At 44.6% G+C, this 6,025-nt stretch overlaps 1 protein-coding gene across 6 annotated transcripts in view; it reads left to right on the top strand.

The window, feature by feature from the left end:
* Window positions 1-1,080: 1,080 nt before the first annotated feature.
* The window catches only part of IGSF9 (immunoglobulin superfamily member 9), a 143,505-nt gene continuing 138,560 nt past the window's right edge, over window positions 1,081-6,025 (top strand). For 2 of the 6 annotated variants that reach the window (XM_073639363.1, XM_073639364.1), the window contains exon 1: window positions 1,087-1,610. The gene's annotated coding sequence lies outside the window, so the exon portion shown is untranslated. Of the gene's footprint in view, window positions 1,611-6,025 lie in introns of all 6 variants that reach the window. The other 4 variants (XM_073639365.1, XM_073639362.1, XM_073639367.1 and 1 more) reach the window with 3 other exon arrangements.

The following is a 6,025-nucleotide window of genomic DNA, read 5'->3' as shown; positions in this document are numbered from 1 at the left end:
TAAACACAACCCCCATCTGTGGACGTCGGGCCCTCATACCACCCTCATGGAGTCGGTTTCTGACAGTTTGAGCAGATACGTGGATGTTAGTGGCCTGCTGGAGGTAATTCTTCAGAGCTCTGGCAGTGCTTCTCCTGTTCCTCCTTGCACAAAGGCGGAGGTAGCGGTCCTGCTGCTGGGTTGTTGACCTCCTACGGCCCTCTCCACATCTCCTGGTGTACTGGCCTGTCTCCTGGTATCTGCTCCATGCTCTGGATACTGTGCTGACAGACCACTACCCTTCTTGCCACAGCTCGCATTGATGTGCCATGCTGGATGAGCTGCACTACCTGAGCAACTTCTGTGGGTTGTAGACACCGCCTCATGCTACTGTACCTCTAGGGGTGAGAGCAATGGCAAAATGAAAAAGTGACCAAAACATCAGCCAAAAAGAATGAGAACAGAGAAATGGTCTGTGGTCACCACCTGCAGAACCACTCCTTTATAGGGGGTATCTGGCTAATTGCAGATCATTTCTACCAGTTGTCTGCTCCATTTGCACAACAGCAGGAGAAATTGATTCACAATCCGTGTTGCTTCATAACTGGACAGGTAGATTTCACAGAAGTGTTATTGACTTGGAGTTACATTGTGTTGTTTATGTGTTCCCTTTATTTTTTTGAGCAGTATATATAATTTAAACAAATTACAAAAAATTAAATTAGAAAAAAAAAAGTAGATGAAAGGCAATTTCTGGAAAAATATCTGGAGGATCATGTAGAATTGGTGGATGTTTCGTCTGATTGTGGATGCATCTTATTTGGTGTTTTTATTATATGGATCCAGATTTACTTGGGTGAAATGACAGAATTTACATTTTTTTCTTTTGCGAATTTGCAGAATGTGCATTTTTAAGGTTAAAAATCTTAGGTGTGGTGCAGTACACCAAGCTTCCACCGGAGGGAGACAGCATAGCAGCCATGTCTCCAGCCAGAGCATAGGACTACATTTCCCATAGTGCACTTGTGACTAGGGTTGATTGGCTGCAGCTGCTGAGCCTGTGATGGGTAGACAGCAGCAGGGCAGTCTTGGCAGCCGACAGCTTCATTGGTTGTTGCTGTGGAAACAATGGGCGCTTGATTGAAAGAGTGGGTGGGCTCCAGCATCATGGGGCACACCTACTATTATGTTTGCAAGTTGCAGGCTGGCAGGGAGTTCAGGCAGGAATAGAAAGGAGGAGAGAAAGGGGGGAATTAAGACACAGGAGCTTGGAGAGCAGAGTGCAAGCTTCTCTGGCAAAATTGCCCCTAGCGAATGCAGCACAGGTACTGACACCGTCCATCACCCCTGCAGATGCAGCAATTTTTGGGGTTCACCTCCAACATGTGCGTCCTCATCCCATGAGGCGGGAGGTCCCTGCCAGCCTCCTATCTCCTGTAATAGAATTTGCCACTAATGAAGGATCCCTGGCACTCTGGCAACAGGTAGAGGGTGGATTGGATCTGGGCGGTCCATCTTCATGCCCTCCGACAGCTTATGGTGTGCTAGGTGGTCCCGCCACCAGGACCTACACACCACCCCTTCTTATCCATGCGTATATCCCAGGAAGTCCATGGGCCCTGCTCCACCAGGTAAGCCGAAGGTGTTGCGCCCGGTAACCCATGCCCAAACACCGGGCATCGTCGGATGTCGGGGACTTGTTGATCTTTTGTTGGGTTCCATTATTTCGATAATTTTCCTTTTTTTGCACCCTGGTTGCCTTGGTGGTACATTGGCATTTCTATGTGCCAGGACATACTGGTTACCATAGCTGAAGTGGCCTTCATAGCCCAGCCGCGTGCCCTTTATGGTCACCCCATATGCCAGTACTGGGGTAATTTGGTATCGGCATAGTTGCCCCCATCCTATTTGTTTAACCCACCAAATCAATATATTATATCCTGCCCCTGAAAATCTTGAACTCTCCGGCCGACTCTCCTCCGAGGTCTCGTATAACTACGTCGTATATAGATAATCCAGGGATGGGGGGGGGGGGGATTTATATTTGTCTTCCGTGAAATAAGTAGCAGAAGAGCTTACAATCTAACATCGACTCAAGGTCACATAGATGAAGGGGGTGGTGATAACTGGGTGTTGTCGGGGATTAGGATCCTTTCGGAAGGGACAAAGGGACTGTAATCCATATTATCTCTTCCCTTCCGCGCAGACAATGGAGGCGAGGGGCAGGATCGCCCTCGTAGACTGGACGGCGCAATAAAATGCCAATTATTCCTTGTGACATTTAGTGCCTATCCGTCAGCGGGTGATCCTGGGGGGCGACGATGGTTGTGAATGTGTCACATTGTGTGGTAAGGGCCTTTATTCCTTCCGTGCCACAATAAAACTATTTCAGTCGGGGCTGAATCCAAATCCCGAGGCCTCACTTTGTCTCCACGGGGATTTTATATCGCCGTGAGGAGGCGATGGGTGTGGGGTCCGCCCTCTTTCCCCCTCGTAAAATCAGCGACTGCGGAGCTGGAGAAGAATAGGTTTGCAGTCAAACCTGCTCTATGGGTTCGGCATCGGCCTGGGTAAAGTGCTATGCAGGATTCCAGTCTACGCCTTGTGGTGTGATGGCAGACCCTCGTTACATGGATGGGGATGGTGGGGGGGGGGGGGTGCCAGTATTAAATACCATGTGGCAGCCGGGAGGTTAACTTGGCAAAAACAGACGTAAGGAATGAAACGCGTGGCCTGTATACAGCGCACCTGTCGTCACCTACCTGGGCCTCGGGGCTCCACCAAAATGCCAGAAAATGCAACTTTTTGTGCTGTAGTTTTATTGAATTATCTAACACTTGGGCTTGGAGGGCGACTGACGTCAGCTAAGAAAAGCCGAATATTTATTTCTTTTTATGTATGGGTTTATTATTTTTTTTGTATTACTTTATTTTTTTTTTTTTTTTATATTTTTCATGTCGTCTGCATGCTACGATCCAGTTATTATTATCACTACCACTTCCTAGTCCTTTCCACTTAGACTCTGCGCTGCAAGCAAAATTCTATCACTTAACTCTTTGTGGCTGCATCATCTGCGCAGTCCTATGTAACACCACCGATAACTCTGATTACAAATAATATAGAAGATGCTACCTGCAGTCCTATGTAACACCACCAATAACACTGATAACTCTGATTACAGATAGTATAGAAGGTGCTGCCTGCAGTCCTATGTAACACCACTTATAACACTGATAACTCTGATTACAGATAATATAGAACGTGCTGCCTGCAGTCCTATGTAACACCATCGATAAGTGATAACTCTGATTACAGATAATATAGTCAATGCTACCCGCAGTCCTATGTAACACCACCGATAACAGTGATATCTACTATATTATGTGTAATCAGAGTTGTTACATGCAGTCCTATGTAACACCACTGATAACTCTGATTACAGATAATATAGTAGATGCTACCTGCAGTCCTATGTAACACCACAGATAACTAATAACCGAGTACTTCTTCCCATTTTATTATTGGAATGGTGAACAGTTTCAGGAAGGGAGAACTATCAGCACTATCTTGTAAACTGTTTAAGGCATATCTGATACAGTTTATGATGTCATCATCTATGACATCATCTTACACTGAAGAATCTTTTGGGGGCACAGTCTTGTGTGCGATAACCCATGGCATCAGGTTTAATTATCCCAGCTGTGTTACTTCAGAAAGTCCACAAATCCTGATTTCTAATGTAATCTATGACTTCACTGCCATTGATGTTTCGATGATGTCATAAGTGACATCATCACCATTTTTAGAATGCAGTTAGGGCTCATCACCCTCACTGTGTTGCCCCTGTCTGTATCTGTATATGTCACACCCAAATGCAATAATATCGAACATTGTGCGAAAGGATATTATTGTCGCCAAGTGATATATTTTTATTTAGAATGTGACGTGTAGTTCCTGATTATGTAATGTCACTGAGAGCGTTTAACCTGATAGGTCATTTATGGTATGATGTCACAGAGGTCTAATGTATAACGGTGGTTACATACTGTATCTACGGAAGGTATCATCCATGCTGTGATGTCACTGAAGGCAGGGCTGTGGTTATATTGAATGTTATGATGTCACTGAAGACAGGGCTATGGTTATATTGAATGCTATGATGTCACTGAAGACAGGGCTATGGTTATATTGAATGCTATGATGTCACTGAAGACAGGGCTATGGTTATATTGAATGCTATGATGTCACTGAAGACAGGGCTGTGGTTATATTGAATGCTATGATGTCACTGAAGACAGGGCTGTGGTTATATTGAATGCTATGATGTCACTGAAGACAGGGCTATGGTTATATTGAATGCTATGACGTCACTGAAGGCAGGGCTGTGGTTATATTGAATGCTATGATGTCACTGAAGACAGGGCTATGGTTATATTGAATGCTATGATGTCACTGAAGACAGGGCTGTGGTTATATTGAATGCTATGATGTCACTGAAGGCAGGGCTGTGGTTATATTGAATGTTATGATGTCACTGAAGACAGGGCTGTGGTTATATTGAATGCTATGATGTCTCTGAAGACAGGGCTGTGGTTATATTGAATGCTATGATGTCACTGAAGACAGGGCTGTGGTTATATTGAATGCTATGATGTCACTGAAGGCAGGGCTGTGGTTATATTGAATGTTATGATGTCACTGAAGGCAGGGCTGTGGTTATATTGAATGTTATGATGTCACTGAAGGCAGGGCTGTGGTTATATTGAATGCTATGATGTCACTGAAGACAGGGCTGTGGTTATATTGAATGCTATGATGTCACTGAAGGCAGGGCTATGGTTATATTGAATGTTATGATGTCACTCAAGGCAGGGCTGTGGTTATATTGAATGTTATGATGTCACTGAAGGCAGGGCTGTGGTTATATTGAATGCTATGATGTCACTGAAGACAGGGCTGTGGTTATATTGAATGCTATGATGTCACTGAAGGCAGGGCTGTGGTTATATTGAATGCTATGATGTCACTGAAGGCAGGGCTGTGGTTATATTGAATGCTATGATGTCACTGAAGACAGGGCTGTGGTTATATTGAATGCTATGATGTCACTGAAGGCAGGGCTGTGGTTATATTGAATGCTATGATGTCACTGAAGACAGGGCTGTGGTTATATTGAATGTTATGATGTCACTGAAGACAGGGCTGTGGTTATATTGAATGCTATGATGTCACTGAAGGCAGGGCTATGGTTATATTGAATGTTATGATGTCACTCAAGGCAGGGCTGTGGTTATATTGAATGTTATGATGTCACTGAAGGCAGGGCTGTGGTTATATTGAATGCTATGATGTCACTGAAGACAGGGCTGTGGTTATATTGAATGCTATGATGTCACTGAAGGCAGGGCTGTGGTTATATTGAATGCTATGATGTCACTGAAGACAGGGCTGTGGTTATATTGAATGCTATGATGTCACTGAAGGCAGGGCTGTGGTTATATTGAATGCTATGATGTCACTGAAGACAGGGCTGTGGTTATATTGAATGTTATGATGTCACTGAAGACAGGGCTGTGGTTATATTGAATGCTATGATGTCACTGAAGGCAGGGCTATGGTTATATTGAATGTTATGATGTCACTGAAGACAGGGCTGTGGTTATATTGAATGCTATGATGTCACTGAAGACAGGGCTGTGGTTATATTGAATGTTATGATGTCACTGAGGGCAGGGCTATGGTTATATTGAATGTTGTGATGTCATGCAGGGCCGGGCTATAGTTTTTGATGATATGGTATGATGTCACTGAGGAAAGGACTATAGTTGTATTGTTTGATGTGATGTCACTGAGGGCAGGGCTGTGGTTACATTGGATGATATGATGTCACTGAGGGCAGGGCTGTGGTCACATTGGATGATATGATGTCACTGAGGGCAGGGCTGTGGTCACAGTGGATGCTATGATGTCACTGAGGGCAGGGTTGTGGTCACAGTGGATGCTATGATGTCACTGAGGGCAGGGCTGTGGTCACAGTGGATGCTAT

Source organism: Phyllobates terribilis, unplaced genomic scaffold, assembly GCF_046119375.1.
Source record: "Phyllobates terribilis strain yellow unplaced genomic scaffold, ASM4611937v1 Scaffold_7__3_contigs__length_470593459, whole genome shotgun sequence".
In the NCBI taxonomy this organism is placed as follows: domain Eukaryota; kingdom Metazoa; phylum Chordata; class Amphibia; order Anura; family Dendrobatidae; genus Phyllobates; species Phyllobates terribilis.
The sequence above is the reverse complement of the archived record's forward strand: the minus strand, read 5'-3'. Positions and strand labels throughout refer to the sequence as shown.